This window comes from Muscardinus avellanarius (assembly GCF_963383645.1).
Source record: "Muscardinus avellanarius genome assembly, chromosome: 7".
Classification (NCBI taxonomy): Eukaryota; Metazoa; Chordata; class Mammalia; order Rodentia; family Gliridae; genus Muscardinus; species Muscardinus avellanarius.
Genome location: NC_137793.1, coordinates 66,350,871 through 66,365,957, shown reverse-complemented (window position 1 = coordinate 66,365,957; position 15,087 = coordinate 66,350,871).

The following is a 15,087-nucleotide window of genomic DNA, read 5'->3' as shown; positions in this document are numbered from 1 at the left end:
AGCCAATCTAACTAAAAAAAAGAGAGAATCAACCCAAATTATGAAGATAAGAGATGAAAAAGGAGACAATACTACTGACAGTGTAGAAATTCAGAGGATTATCAGAAACTACTTTGAAAAACTATACTCCAACAAAATGGAAAATCTGGAGGAAATTGACAACTTCCCAGATAAATACAACCTTCCTAAACTGAATCAAGAAGATATAGAACACTTAAACCAACCAATAACAGCCAAAGAGATTGAAACAGCAATAAAGAGCTTACCATCAAAGAAAAGCCCAGGACCAGATGGCTTCCCAAGTGAATTCTTTTTTTGTTTTTGTTTTTGTTTTGTTTCTGTTTTGGTTTTTTGGTGGTACTGGGGTTCCTGGAAGCCCTTCTATCTCCGGGCTACACTCCCAGACCTATTTTATATTATTTGGAAACAGGGTCTCTTAAGCCAGCGAGGCTGACTGCGAACCTGCGCGATCCTCCTGCTCCGCCTCCCAAGCGCAGGGATTACAAGTGTGTGCCACCACGCCTGGCTTCCCAAGTGAATTCTATAAAACCTTTATAGAAGAGCTAACCTCAATACTCCTCAAACTATTTTGTGAAATAGAAAAAACCAAGACTCTCCCAAATGTATTCTTTGAAGCCAACATCATACTAATACCCAAATCGAATAAAGACAGTTCAAGGAAGGAAAACTACAGGCCTATATCTCTGGTGAACTTGGATGCAAAACTATTAAACAAAATACTAGCAACACGCATTCAAAACCACATAAAGAAAATCATACACCATGACCAGGTAGGGTTCATCCCAGGAATGCAAGGCTGGTTCAACATAAGAAAATCAATCCATGTAATTCACCATATAAACAGAATCAAAGACAAAAATCACATGATCATTTCAATAGATGCTAAAAAAAGCATTTGATAAAATTCAACAAGCATTTATGATAAAAAACACTGCAGAGAATTGGAATAGAAGGAACATATCTCAACATCATTAAGGCAATCTACAATATGCCTACTGCCAACATCATATAAAATGGGGAAACATTTCAAGAATTCACCCTAAAAACAGGAACAAGACAAGGATGTCCATTATCACCACTTCTCTTCAATATAGTACTTGAGACTCTAGCCAGACCAATAAGGCAATAAAAGGAAATCAAAGGAGTACAAATAGGTAAAGAAGAACTCGAACTTTCACTATTTGCAGATGACATGATACTATATTTAGAAAACCCAACAAACTCAACCAAAAGGCATATAGAACTGATCAACAAATTCAGCAAGGTATCTGGATACAAAATCAATTTTAAAAAATCAGAAGCTTTCCTGTACACCAACCATAAATCCACTGAAAAAGAAATTCAGAAAATTCTTCCACTCAGGATCTCCCACAAGAAAATAAAATACCTAGGAATAAACTTAACCAAGGAGGTAAAAGATCTCTACAAGGAAAATTATAAAACACTGAAAAAAGAAATCAAAGAAGATCTTAGAAGATGGAACGATCTTTCATGTTCATGGATTGGCAGAATAAATATCATTAAGATGGTCATCCTTCCAAAAGTGATATACAGATTTAATATAATGCCCATTAAACTACCAAGATCATTCCTCACAGACATAGAAAAATCAGTTCTTAAATTTATTTGGAATAACAAAAAGCCCATAATATCCAAAGTAGTTCTCAACAACAAAAAACATGCAGGAGGAATTACAATACCTGCCTTTAAACTCTACTACAAAGCCATTGTAATAAAAACAGCATGGTACTGGCACAAAAATGGATACATAGACCAATGGAGCAGAATTAGAAGACCCAGAAACAAGACCACACACTTTCAGCCCATTGATTTTTGACAGAGGGGCCAAAAACATACACTGGAAAAAAGATAGCCTGGTCAACAAATAGTGTTGGCAAAACTGGTTAAGCATATGCAGAAAATTGGAAATTAATCCCACTTTCTCACCCTGTACAAGAGTCAATTCAAGATGGATCAAAGACTTGGAAATCAAACCAGAGACCTTGAAGCTCCTTGAAGAAGGCATAGGTCCAACACTGCAACACATAGGCACAGATAAATACTTTCTCAACAAGACCCCAAAGGCACAACAAATTAAAAGGCGAATCAATACATGGGATTGCATGAAACTGAAGAGCTTCTGTTCAGCAAAGGAAACTGTCAAGAACCTCAATCGAGAACCAGCAGAATGGGAGAAGATTTTTGCCACCTACACCTCCGATAGAGGACTAATATCTAGAATATACAGAGAACTCAAGAAACTCAACACTAAAGAAACAAATAATTCAATAAAAAATATGGGCAAGCAAACTAAATAGACACTTCACAAAAGAAGAAACTCAAATGGCCAATAAATGCATGAAAAAAATGATCAACATTATTGGCAATCAGAGAGATGCAAATCAAAACTATCCTGAGATTTCATCTTACCCTAACTAGAATGGCAATCATTCAAAACACAAACAACAAATAGTGGCAAGGATGTGGAGAAGTGGGAACTCTATAACATTGTTGGTGGGATTGCAACCACTTTGGAAAGCAGTATGGAGAATCCTCAGAAGAATGGAAACAAATCTACCATTTGATCCAGTAATAGCACTTCTGGGTATCTACCCAAAAGATAGGAAACCAAACTACCAAACTAATGCATGTGCAACTATGTTCATAGCTGCACAATTCACCATAGCCAAACTATGGAACCAGCCAAGATGTCCATCAACAGATGAATGGATTACAAAACTGTGGGATATGTACACAATGGAAATTTACTCAGCCATAAAAAAAAACATAATTGCAGCATCCACAGGGAAATGGATGGAACTGGAGGACATTATGCTAAGCAAGATTAGTCAGTCACAAAATGTTAGAAATCAGATGCTTTCCCTAGTATGTGAAAGCTAAGGTGAAATGGGTCATTTGAGGAACTCCAGGTTAAAAAGGAGATCCTATAGAGGAGCAAATAAGGCAACCTAACTGTGGGGATGGGAGGGGGGGGAAGGAAACTCTTTAAAGCACACAATGTACTGATTCATATCGTAGTCAAGCATGGGAGGGAGTGATGGGGAGGGAGTGGGGTGGAGATTTGTTGGGGGCTGGCTGGATGATGTGTGCATTTATGTCTACACAAGTTTTTTACCCCATTATGATGTATAAAGCAATGCACCATTAAAAATAAATTTAAAAATAACTCAAAGATCATGCAACATCATAAAATGTCAGTTTAATAAAAAATTATAGGGTCAAGGAAAAAAAATGGGCTGGGGGTAATCAGGACATGGTGGTACATGCCTGTAATTCTAGTGCTTGGGAGAATGAGACAAGAGGGATTGCAGTTTCAGGGTTTGCCTCAGCAACTCAGTTAAACCCTGCTTAAAAATTAAAAAAATAAAATAGGCTGGTAGCACAAAGGGAAAATGCCCCTGGGTTTGATCTACAGAACCAAAAAAAAAAAATAAAAGGAGGATTGAATTGAAATTAGAATACTAGAGTGATAGATGCAAACTCATGTTTTTATCACTATAATTTACAGTAGCCAATAGACAAATGGATAACAAAAATGTGGCATATAAGCACAATGGAGTTTTATTCAGCCACAAAGGAGAACAAGTTATATTATTGGCAGAAAAATGGACGGAACTCAAGAATATTTTGCCAAGTGAGTTCAGCCAATTTCAGAAAACCAAGGGTCATAAGCTGGGCATGGTGGTGCACGCTTGTAATCTCAGCGCTTCAGAGGCTGAGACAGGAGGATCGCATAGGTTCAAAGCCAGCCTCAGCTACTTAGTGAGACCCTGTTTCCAAATAAAGTATAAAAGAAGATCTGGAAGTAAAGCCCAGAGGTAGAAAGTCCCGGGGTTCCACCCCCAGTAGCACCAAAAAAAAAAAAAAATCATACATATTCTCTCATATGTGGAAGCTAGAACAAAAATAGAAAGCAAAAGGTAGTTCAGTCAAATGAGGAGAGAAAACAGAGTAGTAGAAGAAGACTGGGGGAAGGAGGTGGTGAGGCGAAAATGAGGACTGAGGAAGGGAACAGTTCAATACGTTTATGTCCATACAGACCATTTCACCACCAAGCTCACTAATGTGTGGGGAGGGAGGAAGGAGGAGCAGAGGTGATGCACCAGGTGCTGTGCGCGTGTATGTAGAACTGGAATATCACTATGATGTGCCAATAAAAGTATAAAAATAAAAGGCCAAGTTGCCATGGTACAGTAGAAAAAGTTGGGATGGAAATATCATTTACTGTGAGCTGAATTTATTTTTTAACATGAGACCAAAATTAGACACCGGTGGATTTTTTTTTTCTTTTTTTTGTGGTACTGGGGTTCCTGGAACCTCTTCCACCTCCGGGCTACACTCCCAGACCTATTTTTTAATATATATTTTTATGTGGAAACAGAGTCTTTTAAGCCAGTGCGGCTGGCTTCGAACCTGCATGATCCTCCTATCTCTGCCTCCCAAGCGCGGGGATTACAACCATGCATGCGCCACCACGCCCGGCAACACTGGTGGATTTTTTTTTCTTTTTTTTAAAACAACTTAGATAATTTATTTTGAAAATAAGAAATAAAAAGCATGGTTCTAACATTTGTTTAGAATATTAACAAAATTAGAAAGTTAAGCCATAGAAAAGGCAGAGACACTGAAGTTGGCTTAATGGTTATGCAATATAAAAAATTAAAATCCAAGTTTCTTTCATACAAAGAAGCTTTAAAGAAAAGAGTATGGGAATGTTTACTGAACAGGCCACAACAAATATTTTTAAACTTACATAAGAAACTGTACATAAATGGAAGAATAAATTATGTAATTTACAAGAATTGTTTTACAATAGGCTATAACTTAGTTTATTATACGTAAATTTCCTAGGACATCATATATTTTTACACCACAGATTCAATATTAGAAGAATTTAGACATGGCAAAGCTTAGGCCTGACAAGAATAATTTGATAGACAGAATAAGGCAAACTTAGCCGGGCGTTGTGGTGCACGCTTGTAATCCCAGTGCTTGGGAGGCAGAGACTGGAGGATCGTGCAGGTTCGAAGCCCGCTGCACTGGCTTAAGAGACCCTGTTTCCACATAAAAATATATATAAAAAAATAGGTCTGGGAGTGTAGCCCAGAAGTAGAAGGGCTTCCAGGAACCCCAGTGCCACCAAAAATTAAATTAAATTAAATTAAATTAAAAAAAACAAAATCACCAAATAAATAACCTAAGGACACACCTCAAAGCCCTTGAGAAACAGGAACAATCTAACCCCAAAGCCAGTAGAAGACAGAAACTTATTAAATCAGAGCAGAAATCAATGAAGTAGAGAATAAAAAACCAATACAGAAAATCAACAAAACCAAAAGCTGGTTTTTTTAAAAAAATTAACAAGATAGATAAACCACTAGCCAACCAAACTAAAAAGAAGAGAGAATCAACCCAAATTATGAAGATAAGAGATGAAAAAGGAGATATTACTACTGACAGTGTAGAAATCCAAAGGATTATCAGAAACTACTTTGAAAACTATACTCCAACAAAATGGAAAATCTGGAGGAAATTGACAACTTTCTAGATAAATACAACCTTCCTAAACTGAGTCAAGAAGATATAGAAAATTTAAACCAACCAATAGCAAAGAGATTGAAACATCAATAAAGATCCTATCATCAAAAAAAAAACCAGGACCAGATGGTTTTCCAAGTGAATTCTATAAAACCTTCATAGAAGAGCTAATACCAGTACTACTCAATCTATTTCATGAAATAGAAAAAAGCAGGACTCTCCCAAATACTTTCTATGAAGCCAATATCACATTAATACCAAAACCAAATAAAGATAATTCAAGAAAGTTCAAGAAAGGAGAACTACAGACCTATAACTTTGATGAATTTGGATGCAAACTGCTAAACAAAATACTAGCAACACACATTCAAAACCACAAAAAGAAAATCATAATCATGACCAGGTAAGGTTCATCTCAGGGATGCAAGGCTGGTTCAACATACGAAAATCAATCCATGTAATTCATCATATAAACAGAACCAATGACAAAAATCACATGATCATTTCAACAGACACTGAAAAAGCATCTGATAAAATCCAACATCCATTTATGATAAAAGTCCTATAGAGAATTGGGATAGAAGGAACATATCTCAACATCATAAAGGCATCTACAATAAGCAAATAGACAACATCATATTAAATGAGAAAAATTTCAAGAATTCCCCCTAAAAACAGAAACAAGACAAGGATGTCCATTATTACCACTTCTCTTCAATATAGTACTTGAGACTCTAGGCAGAGCAATAAGGCAAGAAAAGGAAATCAGAGGATTACAAATAGGGAAAAAAGAACTCAAATTTTCACTATTTGCAGATGACATAATACTATATTTAGAAAACCCAACAAACTCAACCAAAAGGCTTATAGAACTGATCAACAAATTCAGCAAAGTGTCTGGATACAAAATCAATCTTTAAAAAATCAGAAGCTTTTCTGACACCAACCATAAATCCACTGAAAAAGAAATTTAGAAAACATTTCCACTCAGGATCTCCCACAAAAAAAAATACTTAGGAATAAAGTTAACCAAGGAGGTAAAAGATCTCTACAAAGTAAATTATAAAACTTTGAAAAAGGAAATCAAAGAAGATCTTAGAAGATGAAAAGATCTGCCATGTTCATGGGTAGGCAGAATAAATATCATCAAAATGGCCATTCTTCCAAAAGTGATCTACAGATTCAATGCAATACACATTAAATTACCAATATCATTCCTCACATAGAAAAATCAGTCCTTAAATTTATTTGGAACAAGAAAAAGCCCAGAATATCCAAAGTAGTTCTCAACAACAAAAACCATGCAGGAGGAATCACATTACCTGACTTTAACTCTACTACAAAGCCATTGTAATAAAAACAGCCTGGTACTGGCACAGAAACAGATACATAGACCAATAGAACAGAACAGAAGACCCACAAACAAGTTCACACACTTACAGCCAATAGATCTTTGACAAAGGGGCCAAAAACATACACTGGAAAAAAGATAGCCATTGCTGGGCCCTGGGCCGAACTGCGCATAGCACGCCAGACCCCTGGAGAAACTGGGCCCAGTAAGACGCTGGGTTCTGGGCGGGGGTCGCACGCGGCGCACACCAACCGGGGCCCGGGTCGCGGGACCCTGGGCCCAAGGCCGAACTGCGCGTAGCACGCCAGACCCCTCGAGAAACCGGGCCCAGTAAGACGCTGGGTTCTGGGCAGGGGTTGCGCGCGGGCACGCCAGATGGGGTCCGGGTCGCGGGACTCTGGGCCCTGGCCGAACTGCGAGTAGCACGCCAGACCCCTGGAGAAACCGGGCCCAGAACAGAAAAAGATAAAGAAAAATATCGGAGAGGAGGTAAGAAAGCCGTTATGGATGCCAGGACACTGGAGATGCAGACAAAACTTATCTAAATGCACTGGAACTTATGGAAAAATTCGCCGTGAAAGAGGACTGCTATTTCTCTATATTGTTAAGAATCTCAGACAGCACCTGTAAGGAGAAAGTTTAGCGGAGACCAAGGAGAAATGCGGTGTTGAAAGAGTCCTCCGCGATGGTGGTGGAGACTTGTATTCAGGAGAAGCAGAAACCGGATCTTACCAACTTTATTTTTTTGGAGAAATTACACCAAATGTCGAATGCTACCATCACGCATGCTTAGGAACACTGGACAACATTCAGAGTGGAAAAAGAGCCTGGGAAGGATTTGAAACGGTGGAGGCAGTGGCAATGCCAGTGGCCAATACTCAGGGGAGGCAGAGATCTGATACATTACAACTGGAACCTTTGAAGTAATAACCACAGAGACAGTGATCGGAACCTGCTGAGGGGTTAGGCGGGCACCAGGGCCTGTGGCCGACATCGGAGCTTGCTGTGAGGCAAGGCCACTACTGAGGCCTCCGTGGCCGGGATTGGAACCTGCTGAGGGGTTAGACCGATGCTGGGGCCAGCGAGGCCGGCATTGGAATCTGCCATGAGGCAAGGCTTGTGCTGGGGCCTCCGAGGTTGGGTCTGGAAACTGCTGAGGGGTTAGGCCGATGCTGGGGCCAGCGAGGCCGGCATCAGAGCCTGCCGTGAGGCAAGGCCGGTACTGGGGCCTCCGAGGCCAGGATAATAGCCTGCCGAGGGGTTAGGCCAGTGCTGGGGTCAGCAAGGCTGGCATCGGAGCCTGCCGTGAGGCAAGGCCAGTGCTGGGGCCTCCGATGATGGGGCCGGAGCCTGCTGAGGGGTTAGGCCGGTGCTGGGGCCAGCGAGGCTGGCATCAGAGCCTGCCATGAGGCAAGGCCGGTACTGGGGCCTCTGAGGTCAGGATAAGAGCCTGCCGAGGGTTAGGCCAGTACTGGGGCCAGCGAGGCCGGCATCGGAGCCTGCCGTGAGGCAAGGCCGGTGCTGGGGCCTCCGAGGCCGGGATAAGAGCCTGCCGAGGGGTTAGGCCAGTGCTGGGGCCAGCGAGGCCGGCATTGGAGCCTGCCGTGAGGCAAGGCCGGTGCTGAGGCCTCCGAGGCCGGGATTGGAGCCTGCCTTGAGGCAAGGCCGGTACTAGGGCCTCCGAGGCCAGGATAAGAGCCTGCCGAGGGGTTAGGCCGGTTCTGGGGCCAGCGAGGCCGGCATCGGAGCCTGCCGTGAGGCAAGGCCTGTACTGGGGCCTCCGAGGCCAGGATAACAACCTGCTGAAGGGCTAGACTGGTGCTGGGGCCAGCGAGGCCGGCATCGGAGCCTGCCGTGAGGCGAGGCCAGCATCGGAGCCTGCCGTGAGACATGGCCAGTGCTGGAGCCTCCTAACCCGGGAACGGAACCTGCTGAGGGGTTAGGCCAGTGCTGGGGCCAATGAGGCTGGCATTGGAGCCTGCTGTTAGGCTAGGCCGGTGCTGGGGCCTCCGAGGCCGGGATTGGAATCCTGCCAAGGGGTTAGGCCGGTGCAGGGGCCAATGGCCAGCATCGGAGCCTGGCGTGAGGCAAGTTCACTCCTGCGGCCTCCAAGGCCGGGACCAAAGCCAGCTTAGGGGTTAGACTGGTGCAGGGGCCAGCGAGACCAGAACTGGGGCCTCCCATGAGGCAAGGCCGCTGCTTGAGCCAGCGAGGTCTGGATCAGTCCACTGAGTAGCCAGGCCACTACTGGGACCATTAAGAGTGGGATCGGTACTTGCAACGCAGCATGCACAGAGAAATATCGCAGAAAATATAAATCAGACGCTTCTCTTAATCAGCAATAACTAGGAGGAAAAGGGCAACAGGAAGAGGTTGAGCTATAGAAAGGGCCCTATAGTGAAGCAACTAATGTGACCAATCAGAGGGTATGTAATACTGGAGGACAGAGCCTCTTTAAAACGCAGGAGGTACATAAACAAATGTATCAAAGTAAATCACCAAAGAAGCTTGGGATGGAGGGAGGGGGAGGGAATGGGATGGGGGTTGGAGGAGGGCTAATTGGATGATGTGTGCTTGTATATCCTCTCAAGTCTTGTACTCTAATGTGATTGATATATGACTACAATGCACCAATTTAAAAAATAAATTAATTTTAAAAAAAAGATAGCCGTTCAACAAATGGTGTTGGAAAAACTGGTTAACCATATGCAGAAAATTGGAAATTAATTCTACCTTCTCACGCTGCACAAGAGTTAATTCAAGATGGATCAAAGACTTGGAAATTAGACCAGAGACCTTGAGGCTCCTTGAAGAGGGCATAGGTCCAACACTGCAACACATAGGCACAGATATACACTTTCTCAACAAGACCCCAAAGGCACAACAAATTAAAAGGCAATACGTGGGATTGCATGAAACTGAAGAGCTTCTGTACAGCAAAGGAAACTGTCAAGAACCTCAATCGAGAGTCAACAGAATGGGAGAAGATTTTTGCCACTTACTCCAATAGAGGATTAATATCTAGAATATACAGATAACTCAAGAAACTCAACACTAAAGAAACAAATAATCCAATCAAAAAATCGGCAAGCAAACTGAATAGACACTTCACAAAAGAAGAAACTCAAATGCCAATAAATGCATGAAAAAATGTTCAACATCATTGGCAATCAAAAAGTTGTAAATCAATACTACCCTGAGATTTCACCTTACTCCAACTAGAATGGCAACCATTCAAAACACAAACAACAACAGATGCTGGCGAGGATGTGGAGAAGTGGGAACTCTAAAAAATTGTTGGTGGGATTGCAAATTAGTGCAACCACTTTGGAAAACAGTATGGAGAATTCTCAGAAGAATGGGAACAAATTTACCATTCAATCCAGCAATACCACTTCTGGGTATCCACCCAAAAGAAAGCAAACCAAACTACCAAACTAATGCATGTGTATTTCTGTTCATAGCTGCACGATTTACCATTGCCAAACTATGGAACCAGCCAAGATGTCCAACAACAGATGAATGGATTACAAAACTGTGGGATATGTACACAATGGAATTTTACTCAGCCATAAAAAAAACCCCACAACTGCAGCATCCACAGGGAAATGGATGGAACTGGAGGACATTATGCTAAGTGAGATTAGTCAGTCACAAAAAGTTAGAAATTGGATGCTTTCCCTAGTATGTGAAAGCTAAGGTGAAATGGGTCATTTGAGGAACTCCAGGTTAAAAAGAAGATCCTATAGAGGAGCAAATAAGGCAACCTAACTGTGGGGATGGGAGGGGGAGAAGGAAACTCTTTAAAGCACACGATGTACTTATTCATATCATAGTCAACCACTAAGCCAAGCATGAGAGGGAGGGATGGGGAGGGAGCAGGGTGGGGACTGGGTGGGGGCTGGCTGGGTGATGTGTGCATTTAGATCTACACAAGTTTTTTACCCCATTATTATGTATAAATACAATGCAGCAATAAATTAAAAATAAATAATAATAAATTAATTGATTAAATTTAAAAAAATAAAACACAGGGTCTCACGAAGTTGCAAAAGGCCTCCTGTTGCTGAGGGTGACTGCAATCCTGTGATCCTCCTATCTCAGCCTTTCAATTACTGGGATTACAAACGTTTACATCCACCACCACCACACCAGGCTCTCCTACTTATTTTTTAACATGGGGCCTCATAATGTTGCCCAGTCCAGCCCTGAATCCTGGGTTCAGGCCATCCTCCTGCCTCAGCCTCCTGAGTACTGGGGTCACAGTTGTGCCCCACTCACCGTGCTGGGCTAGTTGGGGTTTGTGCGTTAGCCAAGGTGCCTGTGAGGTAGGCCTTCTGCCTCCTTCTCCTGTCCAGCCCAGGTGTCCACCTTCACCCCTACAAACGTCCCTCAAGAGGTGTATACCCTTAGGGACCCCATCAGACCCCACACAGGGAACCCTTAACGTTCCAGTCAGTAGCTTCATGGCAGCCTCCAACCACAGGCGATGGCACTTTTCCTGCCTTGTGACTGCTGGCTGCGTAGCCCTAACCACAGCCCTGGCCTCCTCCTCCACTGGGGGCACCTGTGGGGCAGGACATTGCCCGTGACCTGCAGGCACTTAATGTTCTTGGCTCCTGCGGGTCATAGGCAACAAAATCCATGAGGGATGAGCCCACATAGTAGTCAGCTGTGCGTGCTGGCACCAGGGCACCTGAGAAGACCCCGAGCCTCGCCTGCTTGTTGCTGTACCGAACCTGGCCGTGGAAACGCTGACGCTCTGGTCAGGGAGGGATGGCACCCAAGCTGTTCTGAGAACCCTGGAATCCACCCACCCTTCACTCGGCCTGGCCGGTGCCAGAGGGTTTCCTGTGGCTGTCCCAGGGCCAGCACTCCGCCCTCACACCAACTGACAGCGCCGGCTTCTGGGCTGGTGTTCTAGGAAGACCTAAGCCCCACCTAGACCCCCTGCTTCTTGACCTGAAAGTAATCCTAACCCTGTCCTCACATAGGTGGACTTCAGACTTGGGGTTCCCATCCCCTCAGTTTGGCTGTCATCTTACACAAAATTGTTGTTTTGGTATATAGCATACTGAACACTAGGATCCCATTCAGAAAGAGTGTAAGAAATACATTTGATACATCAACTTGAATATAGGAAAAGTTTATTTTGCCTGAGGGGTGTGTGTGTGTGTGTGTGTGTGTGTGTGTGTGTGTTATTGTGTATGTGTGTGTGTATATGGTACTATGGTGCCCACAGGCATTCAACCTCTAAGCTATACCCTCAGCTCTATTTTTTTCAATACTGGGGATTGAACCCATGGGGATTTATCTCTGAGCAATACTCCCAGCCCTATTTTTTATTCTTTATTTTGAAAACAGGATCTCACTAAGTTGGCCTCACTAAGTAGCAGAGGCTGGCCATGCACCTGTGATCCTCCTGTCTCAGCTTCCCAAGTGCTGGGATTACAAGCTACACTCCACATCCTGAAGGCTCCACCACTCCCAACAGCACCACAGGCTGGGGACCAAGCCTTACACACGCCCCTTTGGGGAACATCTCAGATGTAAACTGTGGCACCACCCCATGTCTGTGGCCCACCTTGTGGGAGGTCAAAAGGTGCTCCCTCTGCCCTGCACATGCTCAGGACCAGGCACTCCCTGCCTTACTCTCACCCTCTGCGGGTGTCGGCTCACCAGAGGCCTGTCCTGACCAACCCTACAAAACAAGCACCGCTGCTCAGTGCACGTTCTACAGCCTTTCCCAACTTGTTTGTCATGGCACATATCACTTGTCATGTTTAAAATGTGGGTGTGGCCGGGCGTGGTGGCATACGCTTGTAATCCCCGCGCTTGGGAGGCAGAGACAGGAGGATCGCGCTGGTTCGGAGCCAGCCTCACTGGCTTAAGAGACTCTGTTTCCACATAAAAATGTTAAAAAATAGGTCTGGGAGTGTAGCCCATGGGAGTGTATCTCGGAGGTAGAAGGGCTTCCAGGAACCCCAGTACCACCAAAAATAAATAAGTAAATTAATTAATTAATTAATTAAATAAAATGTGGTTGTCTAGCCGGGCGTGGTGGCGCACACTTGTAATCCCCATGCTTGGGAGATGGAGACAGGAGGATTGCGCAGGTTCTAAATCATCCTCACTGGCTTAAGAGACCCTGTTTCCAAATAAAAATATATATATATGTAAAATAGGTCTGGGAGTGTAGCATGGAAAAGGGTTTCCAGGAACTCCAGTACCACCAAAAAAAATGTGGGTGTCTACTTATATATGTATATACACTTGGATTTATTAAGTATACCCTTTTCTGGGCTTTGGTTTGGTGCAGTCCTATGCAGCTACCAACTAGCACTGTTGCCACTCAATAAATACTTGTGGAATAAATTAAATCTGTTCTGCCCGGCGTGGTGACGCATGCTTGTAATACCCACGCTTGGGAAGCAGAGACAGGAGGATCGCGCAGGTTCGAAGCCGACCGTGCCCTCTGGCTTAGGAGACCCTGTTTCCAAATAAAAATGTAAAAATAGGTCTGGGAGTGTAGCCCGGAGGTAGAAGGGCTTCCAGGAACCCCAGTACCACCAAAAAATAAATAAACAAATAAAATCTGTTCTCTTAAAATAATGTCCTTCCAGCTTCGTGTGTGTGTGTGTGTGTGTGTGTGTGTGTGTGTGTGGTACTGGAAATTGAACCCAGAGGCATTCTTCCTCTGAGCTACACCCCAGACCAATTTTATTTCTTATTTACAAACAGGGTCTTACCAGGTTATGAGAGCCTCACCAAATTAATGTGGCTGTCCTTGAACCTGCGATCCTCCTGTCTCAGCCTCACAAGTACTCGGATTACAAGTGCGCATCAACACGCCTGGCATCCTTCCACTTTCTAGTATGAAGTTACAGAGGGACTTCAAACTGCAAATTGCCATAATGTGCCCTGATGCTAACTTAAAAATTATTAGAATGAACTGGAATGAATACAGCTTGATTTTAATCTGTCAGCCATACATGTACCAGGTTTCAGAGGAAAAGATATAGAATTCAGCCAGGCATGGTGGCACACGCTTGTAATCCCCACGTTTGTGAGGTTGAGACAGGAGGATCGCACAGGTTCAAAGCCAGCCTCAGCTACTTAGTGAGGCTCTCAGCAATATAGTGAGAGCCAGTTTCCAAAATAAAATATAAAATAGGTCTGGGAGTATAGCCTGGAGGTAGAAAAAACCCTGGGTTCCACCCCCAGTAACCACACACACACACACACACACACACACACACACACACACACACACATCTTCAAGAGTTGAGGCCTAAAGAGATTCCAGTCTTGTCACTCTCCCACTAGCTAAGCAGAAGCATGACATTTCCTGGAGTTTGTTCCTTTATGTTCCTTTCACACGTTATTCCCTATTCAAGCAATCTACATCACTTTCTGATGTCAAAATGTTTCTCTCCAGTTTTACTTGTGAAGAACATAGGAAGAATTTGTTTTGCCTTGTTTTGTAACCAGGGCACTCCCAAGGAGTTAATGTGTGCTGAGCTGGACATGGGGCTGCGCCTAGAGGTTGTTTGGCCTCTTGCTGGTAAAGTGTGGCTTGTGCTGGAAACAGAACAAGCATGAACTTGCACAAGGCCGCGCTCATTTTCTCTGCATTCCAATTTTGGTACCCATGCTGCCAAAACCAGCACCCCGGAGGAAATTCTAACTTATTTTTGTTTACTTTTTCAGACACATAGAGATTTACGCATGGAAAGATGGAAATATACATTCAAGGCAGTGTATGGGCCACCCCAAAAGTGAGAGAGGCTGGACATTTTGATTTAAATGTGTTGGCCTCAAATAGTCAGTTTGACTGGGCTTGGCTGCAGGAAAAGGAAAAAAGAAAAGGAGGGAAAAAAGGTGAAAAGGGTAAATTAAAAAAAAAAAAAAAAAAAAGCCGAGCCAGGCATGGTACGTGGTGGTGCACTCTTGTAATCCCAGCATTTGGGAGGCTGAGACACGAGGATCATGATTTACAGAAAGCCTCAGCTACTTAGTGAGGCCCTTTGCACAACTCAGTGAGACCATGTTTCAAAATAAAGACTAAAAAATAAGGCTGGGGGTGTAGCTCAGAGATAGAATGACCCTGGGTTCTATCCCCCATACCACAAAAAAAGCCATCTTTTTTATTTCTT